Here is a 25,933-nt window from a genome sequence, read left to right as displayed (position 1 = left end):
ATAAGCACTCTCACTAGTCTAAGCTAACCAAGGATTCAAATTAAGGACATTATTGTTTTCCGCTTAGAGTTAATGATGTGCTAAAGTAAAGAACAAAGGGGTATAATAGGCTCAACATTGGTTTGCAAAGGATAATGAAAGGGTAAGGCCATATGGGTATGTAAGCTCAGTGAAACAAAGGCCTCAATCATATAAGTGCATGCATACATGAAACCATGGAAATATAGAATCAAGAAAGACAAAGATCACAATTTTAGAGAGAAAAACACACACAAAAAATAAAATATTGGTTGATAAGATGCAACCAATCAAGTAGGCTCAAAATCTCACTGGTTTTGTGTGTTCAAGCTCTAAAACCATGTTCCAAATTAAAATTTCTTCAAACAAATTTTTCAAAAAGTTTAATTCAAATTAGTGAAATGCTATAAAAAATTTCTTGAAAAAGAAAATATTACTTCAACCAAGTGGTAAAATATGCACAAAATCAAACAAGCATGCAAATGCAACAACTAAATTAACATAGAAAATTAAATATTAGTGTTAAGAAGGAAATAACTAACCCATGGAAGTCGGTACCGACCTCCCCATACTTAAAAATTGCACCGTCCTCGGTGCATGCTGAGATGTGCAAGTGGACGGGTTGCTACAACTGACGCCTTTCTCTAGAGATTGTGCATATTGACTTGTCTGTCACCCTATGTAAACCTTTTTTGTTTCCCTTCCTCGGTGGCCAGCCAGTGGTGCAAAATTTGCAACAAAGGGGAGGAGTGTGGGTAATGCAAGATAGTGTAAGTGCATGTCAATGCAAAGGAATACCAGTATTATAAAAATTAGTATTGACTTATGAATAAAATACCCAATCAGAATAAAATAAGTCATGAAGCACCAGGATAATTCAAGAGAAGGTGCAACGGTTAAATAAGAAAATTTAACACCAATAGAAAAAATAATAGATTTAGAAAAGAAAATAAAAATATGCACAAAATTAAAATACAATGAATGAAAGTATGCAAATAGATTAAGTAAAATAGAATGAAAGTGAAGAAGGATGAGAAGTTAAAGAGATGAAGAAGAAGAAAGTAAGAAAGAAGAAAGAAGAAAGTAGAAAAAAGAAAGAAGGAAGAAAAGATAGAAGAAATTAGGATTAGAAAAGAAAAGATAAGATATTTGGCGCTGATCTGGATAAGCTGTGCGGCGCAGGCGAAGCGGACGCGCAGGTCACGCGTTTGCGTGTTTTATGATATTTTCAAGTGACGTGTACGCGTGGGTGACGCGTACGCGTGACCTGATTTGTGCTATTGGCATGAGTGTAGCCTCACGCACGCGCAACTCTCTGTTTTAAATGCATTTTGCCAAAAATCTGGGTGACGCGTTCGCGTGGTTAACGCGATCGCGTGAATGGCCATATTTTGAAAATGACGCGGACGCGTGGGGCACGCGTTCGCGTGATAGGGCTTGTGCTTCTAGCACCATTCTAGCTCAGCTCCATCATAACTTTCTGCCATACACCCTTTTACATCGATTTTGCAGGGTCATGCGTGCGCATGGGTGACACGGACGCCTGGGGAGGCTATTTCGCAAACGACGCGAACGCGTCAGCGACGCGGTCGCGTGGTCATATTTGTGCCTAAGGCACGCCTCCAGCCACGCTTTTGCGTGACTCTCTGTTCAATTTTCTTTTCTTCAGAACGCACCTATGACGCGGATGCGTCAGCGACGCTTACGCGTCGCGTGCGTTTTTTTTTAATGCAGAATGCAAAAATGCAGAATGCAGATGCTGGTGCAGATATGATGTATGAACACTAAGAAAAATAAAATAAAATAGAACTAAGAATAAAAAAAACAAAATAAAACTAAGACTGAAAAAGAACGATCATACCATGGTGGTTTGTCTCCCACCTAGCACTTTTAGTTAAAGTCCTTAAGTTGGACATTTGGTGAGCTCCTTGTCATGGTGGCTTGTGCTTGAACTCGTCTTGAAACTTCCACCAATGCTTGGACTTCCAATAAGCTCTGTCAATACCAAGTAAATTTCTCAAGCTTTGATGGAGTTCTTCACAAGCTTTGAGCTCCCAAAATTGATCCTCATATATTTCTGGATCCCAAATCTTGATTCTACACCCGTCTTCAAGTTGATCATTGACACAAGGATTTATACCAGTTTAGAATTCTACAAAATAATTTCGTTGTTAGTATAGTCTAAACCAATAGTCAATCCTCAAATCAAATTAAATTTGAGTTGTCACAAGTAACAAACCCCAAATAAGAATTAACCGAAGTATTTAGACTCCGGGTCGTCTCACAAGGAATTGCAATGAAGTGTATGATTATTGGCTATGAAGGATGCATGGGAGGTTTTTGGTTGATAAGAGGGGCAACAAAATAAGTGACAAGAAAAGTAAATCAAACAAGTAAATAAAGAAAGCAAGTAATAAAGAGAGACATTCATGGCAAGTTTTGAGATCATAGGCTTTCTATCCTAGTCATGCAATGATTAATTCATCTTATTTAGTCAACTCCAACAAATAGGGAGAAAGTCAAACAAGACTAATCAATCATACCACAATAATAAACAAGAATTTATCTTATTACGTCATCTCCAACATTGGAAGAAGGTATCATATTATTTTCCATGAGAGAAAGTCTAATAAGACTAGCTAATCTCAATCCAAAAGTCCTAATCAACTTACTAATTAAATTAGCAAAAGATTAGCGTCAATGGAAACAATATTAGCTAACAACTCTAGATCACCAACATGAGTTGGGTTTTCATGACTTAAGATTGCCTAATTACTCTCTCCAAGCCAAGAATGCTCAAAATCTACTCTAACATCCAATCAAGCATTTTGTCAAACACTTGGTGGGTACAAAAGGAAAGCATAATAAATGACAAGAATTAGTAAAATCTACCAACTACAAATTGCAAGGAAACAAGATCACAACTCAAATCAACAATAAAAGAACATGGAAACTTAAAATTGCATTAAAGAAAATTAAGATTCAACAATGGTTCATAAACATAAAAATGGCAAAATAAGAGAAATGACAAGTAAAACTAGAAGAGTAGAGATGTAATACAAGAAATTAAGAAGAAAAACTAAATCAAGACAAGAATTATAACTTGGATCCAAGAAGAATTAACTAAAACTACCCTAAAATCTAGAGAGAGGAGAGAACCTCTCTCTCTAGAATTCTAACCCTAAAACATGATGAAAACTAAACTATGACTACTTTATTTTTTCCCCCTCTCAATCCTTGGGTTCAATAGCATCAGAAATGGGTTGGATTGGGCCCAAAATGAGCTGCAAAATCGCTGGAGGCGATTTCATTAAAGTGGACCCATGAGCAGCATCGGCGCGCACGCGTACATGGCGCGTGCGCGCCCCTGAGCGCAAAGCAACATATGACAAATTTTATATCATTTCGAAGCCCCGGATGCTAGCTTTCCAATGCAACTAAAACCGCCTCATTTGGATCTCTGTAGCTCAAGTTATGGTCGTTTGAGTGTGAAGAGGTCGGGCTTGACAGCTTTACGGTTCCTTCATTTCTTCATGAGTTTTCTCACTTTGCATGCTTTTCTCCTCACTTCTTCCATCCAATACTTGTCTTATGAATATGAAATCACTCAACAAACATATCAAGGCATCGAATGGAATCAAAGTGAATTAAAATTACCAAATTTAGGGCCTAAAAAGCATGTTTTCACATTTAAGCACAAATCAAGGGAGAATTGCAAAACCATGCTATTTCATTGAATAAATGTGAGAAAAGTTGATAAAATCTCCCAAATTAAGCACAAGATAAACCTCAAAATCGGGGTTTCTCAAATCTCCCCACACTTAAACCAAGCATGTCCTCGTGCTAAGAATAAAGAAGGACAAGAAAAGGGTATGAACATTTATTCAATGCAAATAAACTAGCATGCAATTTCTAACTAGCATGCAACCTATCATGCAATGCAACAACTAACTAACAAGGATAAAAATTAAGAATTTGGTGTTGAAAAAGGAAGTTGTTACCCATAGAGGTCGGTCGGACGACCTCCCCACACTTAGAAATTTGCACCGTTCTCGGTGCATGCAAAGAAGAGCAAGGTGGACGGGTTGCTACAATTGATGAGTTCCTCCAAAAGGTTGTGCGGAAGGACTTGTTTGTTGCCCCATTTAGAAGATTTTCCTTTTCTTTCCTTCTTGGTGGCCAATCTCAAAGAAGAGAAAAAGAGAGAAAATTAAGCCTACAACAAAGATATGAAAGCAATAGAACATAGGCGGGGCTAATGCCAATTAAGAGTAGGGTTCTCACTACATGTTAGCTACGCATGTGAGTGAGGCAGCAATATAGGAAAAGGGTATATCAATTAATACTTGATGCAAGAGTAAAGTCAAGGCATGAAGAGCACTCAAAAGCATCAAGTTCGACTAGAAATAGTGGGTCATGAAAGACATGTAAGCTCATATCAATGCACAAAAAATATAAGGATCATCAAAGGTTAAGCATTGAATTAAATATTTCATTATCCATCAATATCAAACAAGTCTAGAAGCATCAAGATTAACCAAGAAATTCTCAACAATTGAGTAAGAGAATTCAACACCATTATTAAAATAAGAAACTTAGAAAAGAAGATAAGAACAAGCTATAAAAACAAAATTAAAATGCAATAAATGAAAATAAGCAAATGTAATAAAAGAAAATGGAAGAAATTTTTTTTACCGGCACGGACGCGTCATGCACGCTTTCGCGCCGATGCACAGTTTAGCTAAACGACGCGTACGCGCCAGGTGCGCACACGCGTGGGTTGCAGGCACAGGATAGGCACAAACTGGGCATAACTCTCTGGGACATGTACCAGGAGGGTAGGTGACGCTATCGGCGCGCACGCATTACGCAATTAGCTTCAAGGGCGCGTACGCGCCAGGTGCGCGCACGCACGGGTGATTTTGTGCCTCAGGCATGGTGCTGGCGCAGTGTAGGCGCAACTCTCGGGTCAATGTATGGAGGGGTGAGATTTTTGCATCCACGCGTCCGCGTACATGGCGCGTCCGCATGGATGGTCGAAATGCTTGAGGCGCGCGTACGCACCAGGTGCGCGCACGCGCGGGTTGGTGCTCTGTTTTTCAAAATTTTTCCAAGTTCTTGCACCAAACCAAGCATTCCAAACCTCCAAACAGCTACCCAAACACCTTAAAACCTTATTTAACATATTATTCTACTAAATAAACTCAACAAACAAAACAAAACATGAAATTAAACTAATTACCAATATGTACAAAAAAGGAAAAATGAAAAGATTTTACCATGGTGGGGTGTCTCCCACCTAGCACTTTTGTTTATTGTCCTTAAGTTGGACTTATGGGGAGCTCCTCTTAAGGTGGCTTGTGCTTGAAGCTATCCTTGAACATCCACCAATGCTTGAATCTCCAATGAGCTCCATTCTTCAATTTTAATATCTTCAAGCTTTGATGGAGTTCTTCACAAACCATGAGCTCCCAAATTTGATTCTCCTTGTGCGATCCGGGATCCCACACTTTGTTTTGACACCCATCTTCAAATTGATCATCATGATTCCAATTGGGTGGCATGACCTTAGAATTCTCAATTAGGCACCCAAACATTCTCCTAGACCCATGCAATTTGGTTCTACACCAACCATTACTTTTCAACTTTGAGCATGCAACCATCATGAACTTAGAGTGACGTGTCCAACCACTACACAACTCTCTCCTACTCTTGACTCCACAAAGAGCTCTAAGTTGACCCTCATTTTTAATCAAACCATATTCAAGTGAGAAAGTGAAGCTTAGGGATAGAAATTTTACCCACTTGAATGTTGTGTTGGATGATGGTGACTTAGTGTTCATACCCTGGGTCGAGCTATCCGACCCGGGATGACTAGCGACAAAGCGACCGACCTCTTCAGGTCAGACTATCCGACCTCTTCTTCTAAAGAGCTCGGCCAATCGATAGGAAAGCCCAATAAAGGGCCCAAATAGAGGAACACGACCCAAATCCCCAGGCAGTATGAGCCTACAGAGATAAGGACGGTTCCCTTGAAGATAAGCTGACCTCACCCAAAGATAAGATAAGATAAGATAACTAACTTATCTTATCTAAAAAGGTCACTCCACACCATTATAAATACACTGGAGCACCCAGGTATAACTCATACTCTGATTCTACTAAAAACCTATTTAATACCCATGCTAACTTAAGCATCGGAGTCTCTTGTAGGTACCCCCGACCCTCCGGTAACCAAGGATCAGAGGTGTAGTCAGTCCAACAAGTCGGACACTACAGCTCCGGCCGCAACCAGCCAGCCAGACACGTCATCTCCGACCAGTACAGAAGATCTCATCCGAGATCGACCTACAGTTTCAGGTAACCCTCGGAACATTAGCGCCGTTGCCGGGAACCTGGAAGTCATCCCATCACCATGGCGGACGACCATGACAACGACCATAACTCAGATCTAGAGGACAGAACGCCGCACAAAAATACGGATGCCACACCAAAGGATACTCCAGAATCTAACGGAGACAAAAACTCATCACATCCGGGAGTAATAGAAGCACTTCAAGATTGCCTAAAGCAACTCAAAAAAGAAAGCCAGTACCAGCAAGAAGTTGGCAAGGATCTACAAAGAGAGGTAAGGCGACGTTGAGAATTAGAAGATAAACTCCTACAACTTGAAGCCGATCTCAAAGCAAAGGCTACCCGGACCACCCCTGAGGACAACTCTCGCAAGGATCAAGATCTATTCACTAGGGAAATCATGAAGACTAAAATCCATAAAGACTTCAAACTTTCGGATATGACTTTGTACGATGGCACCACAGATCCCAACCATCATCTCAGCAACTTCAAAAGCAGAATGTACCTCACCGACACTCCAGATGCCGTTCGCTGCAAAGCTTTTCCAACGACTCTCACAAAGACAACAATTAGATGGTTTGACAACCTACCTCCGAAGTCCGTCTCAAACTTCAACGACCTGGCCAAAAAGTTCCTGGCCAGATTCTCCAACCAAAAAGACAAGGCTAAGCACGCTCCAGTTTACTGGGTATCAAGCAAGGAGATCGGAAAAGTCTTCGCAACTACATAGAAAGATTCAACAAAACATGCCTAGACATACAAAGCTTGCCAACAGAGGCTGCCGTCATGGGCCTCATCAACGGCCTACGAGAGGGACCTTTCAGCCAATCTATATCAAAGAAATACCCCACATCTCTAGACGAGGTGCAAGAGCGGACAGAGAAGTACATCAACATGGAAGAAAATTCCCGACTTGGAGAAGCCTCAAAATCCGGTTTCACCTACCGAGATAAAGAATCCAAGAAGAAGGAAGATCGAACGGGCAAAAAAATAAAAAAGTATCATAATTACACCCCTCTTCGGGTGTCCCTTGTGGATATTTACAAAGAAGTCTGTAACACAGAAAAGATACCCCCAGCTCAACCACTTAAAGGCAAAAGAGGAGGAGGAAATCGGAACGAATACTGTGAATATCATCGGGTCCGAGGGCATTCCACCAACGAATGCTTCGACTTAAAAAACATCATAGAAAAATTAGTAAGAGAAGGAAAACTAAATCGGTATCTGGCCACCCGAGATGATGAGCAAAGAAAAAGACGAAAAGATGAAGATGTCGGACGAGCTGAGCGATTGATGACAAGTCATCCTAGCCTATTTTAGCTAGTCTTTTTCTTTAGTTTTCATTAGAATTATGCACTTTCTTGAGCTACAAGCAAGCTAATTGAGTAGATTTTCATGTTTCCCTTGATTGAACCAACCATGTATGAATTCATGCTATTTCATGAGGTTTTATGCTAAAATTGTCACATATTATGAAAGAATGAATATCTCATGATTTTAAGCATAGCTTTGATGTGTTTGGTTGATTAATGATAGGTGAAGAAAGCTTGGAGAAAGGTTGAAGCAAAGAGGAATGGCTAGAAGTGAAGAATGGAATAAGTGAAATTGAACCTGGAGGCATGAAGTTAGCCCCAACGTTAGCCCCCTAACTTGGAGGCTAACGTTGGGCATGAAGATTGCTCCCTGGGCTCCCCACGTTTGAGCCAACGTTAGCCCCCTAACTTGGAGGCTAACGTTGGCACATGAATTCCTCCCTGGCCATCTAACGTTGGCACATGAAGACATAAGGGAGAGGGGCCAACGTTTGCGCCAACGTTAGCCCCCTAACTTGGAGGCTAACGTTGGCGCCACACACCACAAGGCATACAAGGGGTATACTTCCAACAAGAATAACTTGAGCTACAGAGCTCCAAATGAGGTGATTCAAGAAGCATTGGAAAGTAGGAATCAAGAGCTTTCCAAGAATATATGGCACTGCATGGTGGACACTAAAATTGAGGGAGAAAACTGCCCCGCAATGTGCATAAACGAACATGGTGGCAACCTGCAGTGAGGCCAACTGACCTCTGCACCTTCAAAGGAGTATAACTCGAGCTGTAGAGCTCCAAATAATATGCTCCCAACGGCATTGGAAAGTAGACATCCAGGGCTTTCCAACAATGTATAATAGTATGGGGTGGACAATACATTTGAGCCTCCAGAACTGGCGTTTTCGCCAACGTTTGAGGGCTAACGTTACCTCAAACGCTGCACACTTGATGCGCATAAACTTGTTATGCTACGATTTAGGAAATTGCACGATCGGCAAAATTCCTTCCGGCAAGTGCACCGGTTATCGTCAAGTAAAAACTCACAATAGAGTGAGGTCGAATCCCACAAGGATTGGTTGAGTGAGCAATTCGGATTAGAAGTGTGTTCTAGTTGAGCGGAATCAAGATTTAGATGAGAATTGCGGAATGTAAAATTGGCGGGAAACGTAAATGACAAGAAATTTAAATGGCGGAATCTTAAATTGCATGAATTAAAGAGCAGAAGCTAAATTGCTGAAATTAAAAGGGAATGGGGGTGATTGCATGAATTGAGTTGCAGAATGTAAAGAGAAAGTGGAAATCAGAAATGGGGAATTCATTGGGTTATAGGAGATATTGAGATCTCCGAATCAAAACATGTTTATCTCTTCCTCAACCAATGCGTTCATTAAATTTTGCTTGGCAATCTTATATGATTGGATCCCAATCCCTTGGCTCACCAATTCTCTCTAAAAACAAACAAATTCCCAATCCCTTGGTTTAAATGTTCATAAGAAGAGATGATGCTCGATCACTGATTATACCACACAGTTTCATGAACCACAATTTGGTAGGATTACATGTCACAATATCCATCCAAACCCCAATCCAATTCACTGTGAGAAAGCTTCTCTAGCATGAATCCTCCATTCCTTTCCCAAGGTTCCGAAGGATTCCAATTATGGGTAGTTTCTTTCCCAAGACAACTACCCAATGGAATTAGATCGAGAAGCTTTCTAACAAAATTCAAGAGAAAAGATTGAAGAAGAAGATAAACTATTATTGATTCATTGAATTACAATAGAGCTCCCTAACCCAATGAAAGGGGGTTTAGTGAGTCATAGCTCTGAATTCAATTACAAAGAAATGAAAACTAGCTAAAATGAAAAGGTAAAAGTCCCTCCTAACTTAAATTCTATCCTATTTATACACTTTCTATATTGAGCTTCTGTTGTGTTTCTTGGGCTTTGAGGCCTCTCCCTGCTTTCCTTTTGCCTTGGGTTTATGATCCATAATCTTGATGAGGCTGTTGATCCAAATTCTGTAACATTCATTGAGCTAACTTAGTGATAATCAAATAATGACACATGACTCAATAAATTGAAATTTCAGACTCATCAATCCTTCAGGCCCAATCCCATAAACCATGATATTCAATTGGGTTTCATACCAGAGTAAGTTTAAGTTAATGTTTGTGCTCAAATACTAACTTAAACCGCAATATTGTTGGCCCAGAAACCTTTTCCAAGAGTGGCGTTTAAGTTGCAGTTTAAGCTTAAACTGTAGCTTAAACGCCAGACACTTCCAGTGATGCCTTTTGTGGAAGCACGTTTAAGCTTCAATTTAAGGTTAAACTGAAGCTTAAACGTGGAAATGGAAGAAGGCAGCCCTGGAGGGTAACTTAGTCGAACACATTTAAGCTTCAGTTTAAGGTTAAACTGAAGCTTAAACGTGGAGATAGAAAGGGCAGCCCTGGAGGTCGAACACGTTTAAGCTCCAGTTTAAGGTTAAACTGGAGCTTAAACGTGGAAATGGAAGAAGGCATCCTGGAGGTCGAACACGTTTAAGCTCCAGTTTAAGGTTAAACTGGAGCTTAAATGTGGAAGCTGAGAAAGGTAGCCCTGGAGGTGTCGAACACGTTTAAGCTCCAGTTTAAGGTTAAACTGGAGCTTAAACGTGGAAATGGAGAAAGCAACCCTAGAGGAGAAACTTGGTCGAACACGTTTAAGCTCCAGTTTAAGGTCAAACTGGAGCTTAAACGTGGAAATGGCTCCCTGGTGCTTTTCCCCTTTCTGGCGTTTAACCTCCAGTTTAAGGTTAAACTGGAGGTTAAACGTGGAACTGCCCCCCTTGGTGCCCTTCTCACTTCTGGCGTTTAACCTCCAGTTTAAGGTTAAACTGGAGGTTAAACGTGGAAATGCTTCTTTGGTGAGACTCTCATTCTGGCGTTTAACCTCCAGTTTAAGGTTAAACTGGAGGTTAAACTTCAGTTTCAGCATTTCTTAGCCTTCATGATTTTGGCGTTTAGGCTCCAGTTTAGGCTTAAACTGGAACTTAAACTCCACATGTGATATTCAAGCTTCCTTTATTGACTTTGTTGCTTCCTTGCCTAGCCTCTTCTTCCCTGAAATCATCCAAACAATTGCATCAAAGTCTTGCAAAATTTCATGAGAAATCTTCCATTCATAGCATTCAAGTAATATAACTAAAAACTCATGGAATTTGCATCAAAATCATACTGTTTGGATGGTTCATTGCTTTGTTCTTCTTTTAACCATTCTTGGTTACTTTAAGCTCAAGAAAATTCATAAAACATCTAAAACTAACAGAAAAATGCTAGTGAAACTAGCCTAAGATGCCTTGGCATCACAACACCAAACTTAATACTTGCTTGTCCCTAAGCAAGTCCTGAGTTATTTGAGAAGAAAGTATGAAACAGAAAGCAATTACATTGGCTATATTAGCAAGCATTTGAAGTTCATCAGAAGGGTTTTATGCAGAAAGTTGCAGCATCACTTTTTCATTCTTATTAGGTAAGATTATCACTTTTTCATCGCATTCATCAAACACTGCTATGGCCTCTTGTTATTCTTATGTCCTTGGCACTTTTCTCTTCTTTGTTTTTCTTTTCTTTTTCTTAGAGCTCCTTTGCTCCTTGCTTGCTTGGTGTCATGTGTTGCACAAGCCTTTGGCATTTTCTTTTTCTTATCAGTGCACTACACATATCCACTTCAGGCATTTTAGTTCACATTTCTTCTTGAGACATTGGTGCCCAGTACCTCTTTGTGTGACTAAATGTTTTGTATTTAGGTTGCTCTTGATAATGGACTTTTGGTTGATAATCCCGGGTTAGTTAACCCAAGTTACCAAGTGTTGAAACACTCCTCAGAACCTATTCATCCAAGCATATCCTTAATACATAAACACCACAGGCATTTGTCTCAGAAGTTCAAACCATTGGTGCCTAGCTTATTTTCTCAATTTTCTTGCTTTTTGGTTACCCTTTTTCAGTGGCTTTTTCTTCTTCTTTTTCTTTCTTTTTCATGGCCAAAGACATTTATTCATCAAGATCCATAGACAGTTTTTAATTTCTACACAAAAAATGATAATTCTACACTCTAATTCCAGTGATCTGACTAAACAATCAAGCATGCATACCACCACTTAATTCTACTTGATTTGTCACTAATTGAGCCAAGTTACTTTTGTTCAAACTTTTCTTTTATTTTTTTGGAAACAGAACAAGCATGGCAAGCATTTGTTTAAGAAGGTGGAGTTATATCCAAACATCTAGGCATTCACTTTATTCAAAGCAATAAACAGACAAATATACTAAAAACTTCACATTCCAGAAAGATTCAACATTTACAGTTTAAACCAGAACAAGCATGCTTTTGTTTGCCCTTTTTAAAGAATTATCAAGGAACAATACCACCTTGTGAAATTCCTTGTTTTCTCTTTGTTGCCAGGAAACAATTTGATTTCTCCTTCTTCTCCTAAATGTTGCTTCTTGCTTTAAGATCCTTGTTTCCTTTCCTGCAAAGAGTGATGAAGTTGCTTGCTTCTCAAGCACTTGAGTGGTTAGCTCAACTATTTGTGGGTAAGTATCTGAGTCTTAAGTTAGTGTGTGAACACCAAACTTAGTCTCCCACTTACTTCTCTGTGCTTTGAATCCTTGAGTTCTCTTTGGAATGAAGTTGCTGCTAAGGGTTTTAAGCATTCTGTGACTGCTTAGAATGGTTGTTCCTTTCATATAATTCAAAGGTTGTTGTGTTCAGTTGATCTTTATGGTGGAACACCAAACTTAGAGTCACACATTCCCTTTTGAATTATTGATCCTCGAATTCATTGTTTGGTGTGAAACACCAAACTTAATTCTTTGCAATGCACAGAGACTACTTCACCCTTTTTATTGAAACAAATAAAAGAACAGCAAAAAGGGTATTACCTCAGGTTGGGTTGCCTCCCAACAAGCGCTTCTTTAACATCATTAGCTTGACGGTCAGCTTCCTCAGTTGAGGTGATATTTAACTTTGTCCTTCTCCTCCACATCTCCCAAGTAATGTTTGAGTCTTTGACCGTTCACAATGAAGGTTCGTTGTGACTTTTCTTCCATGATTTCTACTTGTCCATATTTGGAGACCTTGGTGACAAGGAATGGTCCAGACCACCTTGATTTTAGCTTCCCTGGAAATAGCTTCAGCCTAGAATTGTAGAGCAATACTTTTTGTCCTTCTTCAAATTTCCTTGGGGCTATGTTGCTGTCATGCTTCTTCTTTGCTCTTTCTTTGTAAATTTTGGAATTCTCATAAGCTTCCGCTCTGAATTCTTCCAACTCTTGAATTTGCAACATCCTTCTTTCTCCAGCAGCTTTGTTGTCCAAGTTCAAAAGTTTCAAGGCCCAGTATGCCTTGTGCTCCAACTCCAGTGGCAAATGGCAAGCTTTTCCATATACTAGTTGGTAAGGAGACATTCCAATTGGTGTTTTGAAAGCTGTCCTATATGCCCAAAGAGCATCATCTAGCTTAATCGACCAGTCCTTCCTTGAAGTTCCCACAGTCTTTTCCAGGATCCTTTTGAGTTCTCTGTTAGATATTTCGGCTTGCCCACTTGTCTGTGGATGGTATGGTGTGGCTACCTTGTGCTTGACTCCATATTTTAGAAGCAATGCCTCTAATGGTTTGTTGCAGAAGTGGCTTCCTCCATCACTGATGATTGCTCTTGGAACCCCAAAACGGCAAAAAATGTGTTTTCTGAGGAAGTTCATGACTACCTTATTATCATTGGTTGGAGTTGCTATTGCTTCAACCCATTTGGAGACATAGTCTACTGCCACAAGAATGTAATTATTTGAGTATGAGGAGGGAAAGGGTCCCATGAAATCTATCCCCCATACATCAAACAATTCAAGTTCCAGAATGAATTGTTGTGGCATTTCATTTCTTCTTGGCAGGTTCCCCGCTTTCTGGCATTCATGGCAGTGCTTTACTAATTCTTTTGCATCTTTGAAGATAGTGGGCCAATAAAAACCACACTGCAACACCTTAGCTGCTGTTCTTTCTCCTGCAAAATGTCCTCCATAAGTGGAGCCATGGCAGTCCCATAAGACTTCCCTTCCTTCTTCCTCGGATATGCATCTTCTGAGTATGCCATCGGAACATTTTTTGAACAAGTATGGTTCGTCCCAGATGAAGTATTTGGCATCATTTACCAATTTCTTCCTTTGATGTTTGTTGAATTCCAACGGTAAACTCCCAGTGGCCTTGAAGTTTGCTATGTCTGCAAACCAGGGTGCTTTGTGAATTACCATGAGTTGTTCATCAGGAAAGCACTCATTTATATGTGTGCTTTGTGCGCTTCCTTCTTCACATGGTATTCTTGATAAATGGTCTGCCACCTTGTTCTCTACACCCTTCTTGTCTTTGATTTCAATGTCAAATTCCTGCAACAAAAGAACCCATCTAATAAGTCTTGGTTTGGATTCTTGTTTAGCAAGTAAGTATTTTAAAGCTGAATGATCAGTGAAGACAATGACTTTAGATCCAATGAGATAGGATCTAAATTTGTCAAATGCAAAGACTATTGCCAAGAGTTCTTTTTCAGTGGTTGTGTAATTCCTTTGGTTATCATTCAAGACTTTACTGGCATAATAAATCACATGTACCAAATTGTCTTTCCTTTGTCCTAACACTGCCCCAATAGCAAGGTCTGATGCATCACACATCAGTTCAAAAGGTAAGTTCCAATCAGGTGGGGCAATGATAGGTGCAGAGGAAAGTTTTTGCTTCAAAAGTTCATAGGCTAGCATGCAATTTTTATCAAATACAAAGGGTGTATCAGAGACAAGCAAGTTACTCAAGGGTTTGGCTATTTTAGAAAAGTCTCTAATAAACCTTCTGTAAAAACCAGCGTGTCCCAAAAAACTCCTAACTGCCTTGACATTACTTGGTGGAGGTAATTTTTCAATGAGTTCCACCTTAGCTCTGTCCACCTCAATGCCTCTATTAGAGATTTTGTGGCCAAGGACTATTCCTTCTGTGACCATGAAATGACACTTTTCCCAGTTTAATACTAGGTTAGTCTCTTGGCACCTCTTAAGCACCAAGGCAAGGTGGTGTAGGCAGCTAGGAAAAGAATCTCCAAACACAGAAAAATCGTCCATGAAGACCTCAATAAATTTTTCAATCATGTCCGAAAAGATGGACAGCATGCATCTTTGGAAAGTGGCAGGTGCATTGCACAATCCAAAGGGCATGCGTCTATAAGCAAAAACTCCATATGGACAAACAAATGATGTTTCTCTTGATCTCTAGGATCAACTACTATTTGGTTGTAGCCTGAATATCCATCCAAAAAGCAATAGTAAGCATGTCCGGCAAGCCTTTCAAGCATCTGATCCATGAATGGGAGTGGGAAATGATCCTTTCTGGTGGCTTCATTGAGCTTCCTGTAGTCTATGCACATCCTCCACCCAGTGACGGTTCTTGTGGGTATGAGTTCGTTCTTCTCATTTGGCACCACAGTTATGCCACCTTTCTTGGGAACTACATGGATGGGACTAACCCATGGGCTATCAGAAATGGGGTAGATTACCCCTGCCTGCCATAACTTCATGACTTCCTTTTGTACCACTTCTTTCATGACGGGATTCAATCTTCTCTGAGCTTGAATGGAGGGTCTAGCATCCTCTTCTAACAAGATTTTATGCATGCATATGGATGAACTTATCCCCTTCAAATCGGCTAGGGTCCATCCAATGGCATCTTGATGAGTTTGTAGCACCTTGATCAATTCTTCTTCCTGTTCTTGGCTCAGGGCAGAGCTAATGATAACAGGGTGACTCTCATCACTACCCAAGTATGCATACTTGAGATTAGGGGGCAATGCTTTGAGCTCAGGTTTTGGTGCTTCCTTCTCTTCTTTCACTCTCTCTGGCATGCTTGGCATGGTTGTTTCAGCAGCCTTGATGTCACTAACTTCAATATCCTTGGTGAACTCCTCCTCTGCCACTTCCTTTATTGTTTCCTCAAAAGTTTCTTGTACTGCAATGTCCACTACATCAACCCTCATGCATTCCCTTAGTGATTCTGATGGATAGCTCATTGCCTTGAATACGTTAAACACCAATTTCTCATCATGTAGTCTAAGAGTGAGTTCACCCTTTTGTACATCTATGATGGCTCCAGCAGTAGCTAGGAAGGGTCTTCCCAGAATTATTGAAGCTTTGGCTTCTTCCTCCATATCTAACACCACAAAATCAGCAGGAAATATAAAATCTCCCACTTTCACCAACAAATCCTCAACTATCCCATGAGGGAATTTAAAAGTTCGATCTGCCAATTGGAGGGCCATTCTTGTTGGTTTGGCTTCCTCAATCTTCATTCTTCTCATCATTGTTAGAGACATCAAATTGATGCTAGCCCCCAAGTCACACAAGGCCTTCTCCACCATGACTTCTCCTATGATGCAGGGGATTTGGAAACTGCCTGGGTCCTTCAATTTCTGAGGCAATTTGTGCTGAATGATGGCACTGCATTCTTCAGTTAACAACACAGTTTCCTCATTTCTCCAGCTTCTCTTCTTGGTCATTAATTCTTTTAAGAATTTTGCATAGAGTGGCATTTGCTCTATTGCCTCAGCAAATGGAATGTTGATTTGGAGCTTCTTGAAAATCTCCAAGAACCTGGAGAATTGACCATCCTTTTCACTTTTCATCAAACGTTGAGGATATGGTGCTTTAGGTGTATAAGGCTTCAGGACCTCTTTTTCTTTTTCTTTTGTTGCGGACGGTGTAAAAGATTGTCCTTGTTCCTTGTCTCTCACATGTTCCCTTGCTTCATCCTCTGTGGTTTCCTTTGAGATCTCCTTTAGATTCTTTCCACTTCTGAGGGTTATGGCCTTACATTCTTCCCTTGCAATAGCCTTGGCAGCATGAGAAACGCTTGTCCCAGGGGTTTGCTTAGACAAATACAAAATTTGATTTTCTAGCTTCTGGATGGCAGCTCCTTGGTTTTGCAGGTTAGAATTTACTTCTTCCTTAAAAGCTTTCAATTCGGTTATGTCTTGACTCATGGTTGCAAGCATTCCTTCTATCCGGTTTAATTGATCTTGAAATTGTTGGTTCGGATTAGGTTGGGTAGGTTGATTATTTTGGCCATGATATGATGGTTGGGAGTAAGTGTTTTGTGTGGCTTGGTATGATCTTTGGTTGGAGTTTTGGTATGTGGAATTGTTATGTTGGTTGTGGTTGTAAGGTTTGTGGTTTTGTGGTTGGGTTTGTTGGTTCCCCCACCCAAAGTTTGGGTGATTTTTCCATCCTGGGTTGTAAGTGTTGGAATGTGGATCATATGATTGCCTTTGTTGGTTTCCCACATAGTTGGCCTCTTCCCAATCACCTCCTTCAATGCTTACTTCCTCTTGATCTTGTGTGTGTATCGCAGCCACTTGCTTTGTTTCTAATTGCCTGGTAAGCTTTGCTAGTTGCTTGGCAAACACCTTGTTTTGGGCTAGAATTGTATCAACATGGTTCAGCTCCATGACTCCCTTAGTGTTGTGCCTCTCTGATGCATAGTAGTACTCATTCTCAGCCACTGTCTCAATCACTTCAATGGCTTCTTCCACAGTCTTTTTCCTGTTCAATGAACCTCCTGATGAATGGTCTACAGCCTTCCTTGATTCATAAGAGAGTCCATCATAGAAAATATGCAATTGCACCCAATCATGGAACATGTCTGGTGGGCATTTCCTTGTCAAATCCTTGAATCTCTCCCATGCCTCGTAGAGAGTTTCACCATCTTGTTGTCTAAAAGTTTGAACCTCAGATCGAAGCCTATTGACCTTTTGTGGGGGGTAGAAACGTGCCAGAAACTTGCTTTCCACCTCATCCCATGTTGTTAGACTCCCCCTTGGGAATGATTCCAGCCACTTAGCTGCTTTGTCCCTAAGTGAAAATGGGAACAAAAGCAGTTTATAGGCATCTTCCTGGACTCCATTGGACTTCACAGTGTCACAAATTCTCAGGAATTTTGTGAGATGTTGGTTGGGATCTTCATTAGCACTCCCACCAAATGAACAATGATTCTCCACAAGTGATATTAGCTGTGGTTTGAGCTCAAAATTGTTGGCCTGAATGGGTGGTTTTTGGATGCTGCTACCACAATTCCCAGAGGTTGGGTTTATGTATGAACTAAGAACCCTCCTCTCAGGAATGGCATTGTTTCCATCAGCTCTCTCATGGTTGTGAACTTCTCTATCCATGTTGAGATCTAAAGCTTCCTCAAAATTGTCCTCAGATTCTCCTTCAGATTCCTCTTCTCCCAGTACTCTCTTCCCTCTTGCTTCCCTTCTCAGTCTATGAAGGGTCCTCTCTGGTTCGGTATATGGAGGAGTTGATGTCTCTCCTCTCCTACTTGTCATACAAGAACACAGCACAGGCAACAAACAAGTGAAATACTCTTGGTTAATGGAAGAGTATGGTTAGAGCAGTTGAGGAATTAATTCAAACAGTTAGTGAGTCAGTGAGTTAGTTGCTTGAATTTAAAGGCATAAAGAAAGAAAGCATGTAACAGAGTGCAGAAATTAAAATTCAACAAGTAAATTGTACTGAATTAATCAAAACAAAAAAAATGCTCAATCTAGTTAACTTCCAATTTGAGAATTGTCAATCGAAAACCAATCCCCGGCAACGGCGCCATAAACTTGATGCGCATAAACTTGTTATGCTACGATTTAGGAAATTGCACGATCGGCAAAATTCCTTCCGGCAAGTGCACCGGTTATCGTCAAGTAAAAACTCACAATAGAGTGAGGTCGAATCCCACAAGGATTGGTTGAGTGAGCAATTCGGATTAGAAGTGTGTTCTAGTTGAGCGGAATCAAGATTTAGATGAGAATTGCGGAATGTAAAATTGGTGGGAAACGTAAATGACAAGAAATTTAAATGGCGGAATCTTAAATTGCATGAATTAAAGAGCAGAAGCTAAATTGCTAAAATTAAAAGGGAATGGGGGTGATTGCATGAATTGAGTTGCAGAATGTAAAGAGAAAGTGGAAATCAGAAATGGGGAATTCATTGGGTTATAGGAGATATTGAGATCTCCGAATCAAAACATGTTTATCTCTTCCTCAACCAATGCGTTCATTAAATTTTGCTTGGCAATCTTATATGATTGGATCCCAATCCCTTGGCTCACCAATTCTCTCTAAAAACAAACAAATTCCCAATCCCTTGGTTTAAATGTTCATAAGAAGAGATGATGCTCGATCACTGATTATACCACACAGTTTCATGAACCACAATTTGGTAGGATTACATGTCACAATATCCATCCAAACCCCAATCCAATTCACTGTGAGAAAGCTTCTCTAGCATGAATCCTCCATTCCTTTCCCAAGGTTCCGAAGGATTCCAATTATGGGTAGTTTCTTTCCCAAGACAACTACCCAATGGAATTAGATCGAGAAGCTTTCTAACAAAATTCAAGAGAAAAGATTGAAGAAGAAGATAAACTATTATTGATTCATTGAATTACAATAGAGCTCCCTAACCCAATGAAAGGGGGTTTAGTGAGTCATAGCTCTGAATTCAATTACAAAGAAATGAAAACTAGCTAAAATGAAAAGGTAAAAGTCCCTCCTAACTTAAATTCTATCCTATTTATACACTTTCTATATTGAGCTTCTGTTGTGTTTCTTGGGCTTTGAGGCCTCTCCCTGCTTTCCTTTTGCCTTGGGTTTATGATCCATAATCTTGATGAGGCTGTTGATCCAAATTCTGTAACATTCATTGAGCCAACTTAGTGATAATCAAATAATGACACATGACTCAATAAATTGAAATTTCAGACTCATCAATCCTTCAGGCCCAATCCCATAAACCATGATATTCAATTGGGTTTCATACCAGAGTAAGTTTAAGTTAATGTTTGTGCTCAAATACTAACTTAAACCGCAATATTGTTGGCCCAGAAACCTTTTCCAAGAGTGGCGTTTAAGTTGCAGTTTAAGCTTAAACTGTAGCTTAAACGCCAGACACTTCCAGTGATGCCTTTTGTGGAAGCACGTTTAAGCTTCAATTTAAGGTTAAACTGAAGCTTAAACGTGGAAATGGAAGAAGGCAGCCCTGGAGGGTAACTTAGTCGAACACGTTTAAGCTTCAGTTTAAGGTTAAACTGAAGCTTAAACGTGGAGATAGAAAGGGCAGCCCTGGAGGTCGAACACGTTTAAGCTCCAGTTTAAGGTTAAACTGGAGCTTAAACGTGGAAATGGAAGAAGGCATCCTGGAGGTCGAACACGTTTAAGCTCCAGTTTAAGGTTAAACTGGAGCTTAAACGTGGAAATGGCTCCCTGGTGCTTTTCCCCTTTCTGGCGTTTAACCTCCAGTTTAAGGTTAAACTGGAGGTTAAACGTGGAACTGCCCCCCTTGGTGCCCTTCTCACTTCTGGCGTTTAACCTCCAGTTTAAGGTTAAACTGGAGGTTAAACGTGGAAATGCTTCTTTGGTGAGACTCTCATTCTGGCGTTTAACCTCCAGTTTAAGGTTAAACTGGAGGTTAAACTTCAGTTTCAGCATTTCTTAGCCTTCATGATTTTGGCGTTTAAGCTCCAGTTTAGGCTTAAACTGGAACTTAAACTCCACATGTGATATTCAAGCTTCCTTTATTGACTTTGTTGCTTCCTTGCCTAGCCTCTTCTTCCCTGAAATCATCCAAACAATTGCATCAAAGTCTTGCAAAATTTCATGAGAAATCTTCCATTCATAGCATTCAAGTAATATAACTAAAAACTCATGGAATTTGCATCAAAATCATACTGTTTGGATGGTTCATTGCTTTGTTCTTCTTTTAACCATTCTTGGTTACTTTAAGCTCAAGAAAATGCATAAAACATCTAAAACTAACAGAAAAATGCTAGTGAAACTAGCCTAAGATGCCTTGGCATCAACACCAAAGCCAGCGACCATGCCCTCTTCAAATGATCATAACTTGAGTTGTAGATGTCCAATTGAAGTGATTCCAAGTGGGTTAGAAAGCTGACATTCAAAGCTTTCCAACCATATATGATAGTCTATATTGGGCATAAAATTGGCAACATGACAAGAGGACAAAGTTGGCGCCATAAATGTGCATAAGGGAGGCCAACGTTAGGGTCAAAGTTAGACCCCTAACGTTGGCACCAACGTCCATACCAGCAGATTGTGTTTGCTGATGTGAAAAGTTGGAGCCAAAGTTAGACCCCTAACTTTGGCTCAAACTTTAGGTCCAACTTTGGCTAACCTCAAACCCGGTTCAATTGGTTCACTTTGGTTCTTCTTCAAACTTCAAGAGCAATCAACCAAGGCCTCTTTCAACCCAATTCCATCAAGAGCAAAGGCCCAATTGACACCACTCAGAGGCACAAGAGATAGTTAGAATAGAAATTTCATTTTAATTATAATTTGTTTTGAATTTCATTTTCATTTTGTAAAAATGCCTATAAATAGGCATCTGTTTCATATTTGTGAGGAGGCTGGCTCCACTAGGGAGCACTAGGATTCGAGAACTCTCTCTTTAATTTTCTTTTCTTTGTTTTTGAGTCTTGGGTGGAGAATTGAAGGTGTTCTGTTTCATTCTCCCTCTGAGATTTCTCTCTGTTTACTTGCTGCATAATTTGAAGGAATTGTGATTTGAATCAAAACTCTCTTTACTGCTTTCCTCTCTATTTTCTTCTGCAATTATTCTCTGTTGGATCAAGGAAGGAATTGAGATCTAGACTTGGTCTCTAGTCTCATCCAACCCCTGAGATCTTCAACCTCTCGTTCAGATTTTGCAATTGAGCCAAGTTGCTTTCTGTTTTGATTTTTCAAGTGATTTTCCAAATCTGTTGAACCTGCTACATCTTTTACTTCTCTGTTTGATTGCTATTTACACTTCCTTGTTTGCTTTCTTTAATTTCTCTGCACCCAATTCCCTTTACATTTGATGCAATTTACTTTTCTTGTCATTTAAGATTTTGCCAATTTACTTTTCTTGCAATTTAAGTTTCAATGCAATTTACTTTCTGCAACTTTAAATTCATTGTCCTTTACTTCCTGTTGGTTACAATTTCACACAATTCACATCAATGTTAGCTTGACTAAACTAATCACCCACTAAAGTTGCTTGATCCATCAATCCCTGTGGGATCGACCTCACTCCCGTGAGTTTTATTACTTGATGCGACCCGGTGCACTTGCCGGTTAGATTTGTGTGTTTTGGGAGAAATTTATTTTTCACCAAAATACTCATCAGCGATCACCTCGTACGCCAGAAAGACATGTCCATATGATACATGAAGGATTCCCAGGAGGCGAAATCTCCAAATCATCCCGCAAAAGATACCTCAAAGAAGTATATCATGTCGAAAGAAAGGAGGAAGCACCCGACATCCCTGCGATCACGTTCACCAAAAAAGACGCATCCGGTATCATCTCAGGACACGACGATCCCATGGTCATCACCATCATACTAGCAAACGCTAATCTCCACCGCACATTAATAGACCAAGGGAGTTTTGCCGACATCTTATTCAAAATAGCCTTCGACAAACTCGGCTTAGAAGAAAAGGAGCTTAGAGCATACCCGAACAGCCTGTTCGGACTGAGAGATACCCCAGTACAACCACTGGAATACGTGTCACTACATACAACCTTCGAAAAAGGGATCCAATCCAGAACACTCAAGATAGACTACATTGTGGTCGACGTGAGTTCAGCCTACAATGTCCTAATAGGTCGGACAACACTAAATCAACTCAGCGCAATAGTCTCGACTCTACATCTATGCATGAAATTCCCAACTACAGAGGGGATAGCCACAATAAAAGCAAATCAAAAGATGGCACGCCGCTGTTATAACGAAAGTCTAAACCTCAGAGGCAGAGGAGAAGAGTTCCATACAATTGAGCTTGGTGGAGTTCAGAGACGAGAAGAACTCCGTCCACTGCCCGAAGGTGAAATAGAGAAAGTTCAGATCGGAGATACCTCGGACAAAATGACTAATATTGGCACGATCCTGAAAGGAGATGCAAAGGAATTACTAGTACAGTTCTTGCGAGATAATGTCGATCTCTTTGCATGGAAAGCTGCAGACATGCCAGGCATAGATCCCAAGCTAATGTGTCACAAGTTGGCGGTCTATCAAGGATCTCGACCGGTACAGCAGAGACGAAGAAAACTTGGGCCAGAGCGATCCCAAGTTGTGGAAGAACAGGTACAAGCACTACTGGAGGCAGGATTCATAAGAGAAGTCAAGTACCCACTATGGCTAGCTAACGTCGTCTTGGTGAAAAAATCAAATGGGAAGTGGCGAATGTGCACCGACTACACCGACCTTAACAAAGCCTGCCCAAAAGATCTTTACCCACTCCCAAGTATCGACGCTCTGGTAGATGCTTCCTCCGGATATAGATACCTCTCGTTTATGGATGCATATTCCGGATACAACCAAATCTCCATGTATCCACCAGATCAAGAAAAGACCTCATTTTTTATGCCAAAAGAGAATTACTGCTACATTGTGATGCCTTTCGGTCTCAAGAATGCGGGAGCTACTTATCAAAGGCTAATGAATAAAGTCTTCTCAGATCACATCAAAAAAATCATAGAAGTCTATGTGGACGACATGTTGATAAAGACACAAAGTGAAGAGACATTATTGTCCGACCTGGCTTAAGTGTTCGACACTATAAGGAAGCACGACATGCGACTCAATCCCACAAAATGCACCTTTGCAGAAGAAGCGGGCAAATTCTTAGGTTTCATGCGCACACAAAGAGAAATTGAAGCGAATCCAGACAAATACCAGGCCATACTCAACATGAAGAGCCCAACTTGTGTTAGAGAGATACAACAACTCAACGGGAGATTGGCAGCCTTATCCAGATTCTTAGTGGGATTGGTGCACGAATTGTGAATCACACTTTTCACAACTCGTACCACTAACCAGCAAGTGCACTGGGTCGTCCAAGTAATACCATACGTGAGTAAGGGTCGAATCCCACGGAGATTGTTGGTTTGAATCAATCTATGGTTATCTTGTAAATCTTAGTCAGGAGGTCAATTATAATTATCAGTTTGACTTGCGAAAAATAAAAGAGCACTAATTAAATACTTGTTCTGCAGTAATGGAGAATATGTTGGAGTTTTGGAGATGCTTTGTCTTCTGAATCTCTGCTTTCTTCTTGCCTTCTTCTTCACGCACGCAAGGTTCCTTCTATGGCAAGCTGTGTGTTGGTGGATGGTGTGCGAAATCGTGATCATTCCATTCCTTGGTAACGGCGCTAAAAACTTAATACGCACGTTCATAATCTTATATCTGTTTCACAACTTCGTATAACTAACCAGCAAGTGCACTGGGTCGTCCAAGTAATAAACCTTACGTGAGTAAGGGTCGATCCCACGGAGATTGTCGGTATGAAGCAAGCTATGGTCACCTTGTAGATCTCAGTCAGGCAGATTCAATTGTATTAAGAAATTATAGTGGATGAAAATAAATAAAATATAAGATAAGATAGTGGTACTTATGTAATTCATTGGTGATAATTTCAGATAAGTGTATAGAGATGCTTTCGTTCCTCCGATCTCTGCTTTCCTGCTGTCTTCATCCAATCATTCCTACTCCTTTCCATGGCAAGCTGTATGTTGGGCATCACCGTTGTCAATGGCTACTTCCCGTCCTCTCAGTGAAAATGGTCCAAGATGCTCTGTCACGGTACGGCTATTCATCTGTCGGTTCTCGATCATACTGGAATAGGATCCATTGATCCTTTTGCGTCTGTCACTACGCCCAGCACTCGCGAGTTTTAAGCTCGTCACAGCCATCCCTTCCCAGATGCTACTCGAAATACCACAGACAAGGTTTAGACTTTCCGGATCTCAGGAATGGCCATCCATGGGTTCTAACTTATACCACGAAGACTCTAATATCTCGGACTCGGTCCCCTGTATTAGATATCCAAGAGATATCCATTCAATCTAAGGTAGAACGGAAGTGGTTGTCAGGAACGCATTCATAAGTTGAGAATGATGATGACTGTCACGATCATCACATCCATCATTTTGAAGTGCGAATGAATATCTTAGAAGCGGAATAAGTTGAATTGAATAAAAAAACAGTAGTACTTTGCATTAATCTTTGAGGAACAGCAGAGCTCCACACCTTAATATATGGTGTGTAGAAACTCTACCGTTGAAATTACATAAGTGATAAAGGTTCAGGCATGGCCGAGAGACCAGCCCCCCAAACGTGATCTAAAGATGAAACTAAATATGTAAATACAATAGTAAAAAGTCCTATTTATACTAGACTAGCTATTAGGATTTACAGAAGTAAGTATTTGATGCAGAAATCCACTTCCGGAGCCCACTTGGTATGTGCTTGGGCTGAGCATGAATATTTCACATGGAGAGGTCAATTTTGGAGTTGAACACCAGTTTGTAACGTGTTTCTGGCGTTGAACTCCACTTTGCAACTTGTTTCTGGCGCTGAACGCCAGACTGCAACATGGAACTGGCGTTCAACGCCAGTTTGCGTCGTCTAAACTCGGGCAAAGTATGAACTATTATATATTTCTAGAAAGCCCTGGATGTCTACTTTCCAACGCAATTGGAAGCGCGCCATTTGAATTTTTGTAGCTCCAGAAAATCTACTTTGAGTGCAGGGAGGTCAGAATCCAACAGCATCCGCAGTTCTTCTTCAACCTCTGAATCTGATTTTTGCTCAGGTCCCTCAATTTCAGCCAGAAAATACCTGAAATCACAGAAAAACACGCAAACTCATAGTAAAGTCCAGAAATGTGATTTTTAATTAAAACCTAATAAAAATATACTAAAAACTAACTAAATCATACTGAAAACTATGTAAAAACAATGCCAAAAAGCGTATAAATTATCCGCTCATCACAACACCAAACTTAAATTGTTGCTTGTCCCCAAGCAACTGAAAATCAAATAGGATAAAAAGAAGAGAATATACTATAAATTCCAAACTATCAATGAAACATAGCTCCAATCAGATGAGCGGGACTTGTAGCTTTTTGCCTCTTGAATAGTTTTAGCATCTCACTTTATCCATTGAAGTTCAGAATGATTGGCATCTATAGGAACTCAGAGTTCAGATAGTGTTATTGATTCTCCTAGTTCAGTATGTTGATTTTTGAACACAGCTACTTTATGAGTCTTGGCCGTGGCCCTAAGCACTTTGTTTTCCAATATTACCACCGGATACATAAATGCCACAGACACATAACTGGGTGAAC

General features: G+C 40.3%; 1 non-coding gene and 1 pseudogene across 1 annotated transcript; one reads left to right on the top strand and one right to left on the bottom strand.

Moving 5' to 3' along the window:
* Positions 1-23,486, bottom strand: part of LOC140182315 (uncharacterized) — a 30,642-nt pseudogene extending 7,156 nt beyond the window's left edge.
* LOC112780371 (small nucleolar RNA R71) lies at positions 17,389-17,492 on the top strand. Its single transcript, XR_003191213.1, has one exon. It is a non-coding gene; the product is annotated as a small nucleolar RNA R71 (small nucleolar RNA).
* Positions 23,487-25,933: the final 2,447 nt, after the last annotated feature.

Source organism: Arachis hypogaea, chromosome 19 (assembly GCF_003086295.3).
Source record: "Arachis hypogaea cultivar Tifrunner chromosome 19, arahy.Tifrunner.gnm2.J5K5, whole genome shotgun sequence".
NCBI classification, from domain to species: Eukaryota; Viridiplantae; Streptophyta; class Magnoliopsida; order Fabales; family Fabaceae; genus Arachis; species Arachis hypogaea.
This window is presented reverse-complemented; position numbering and strand designations above follow the sequence as displayed.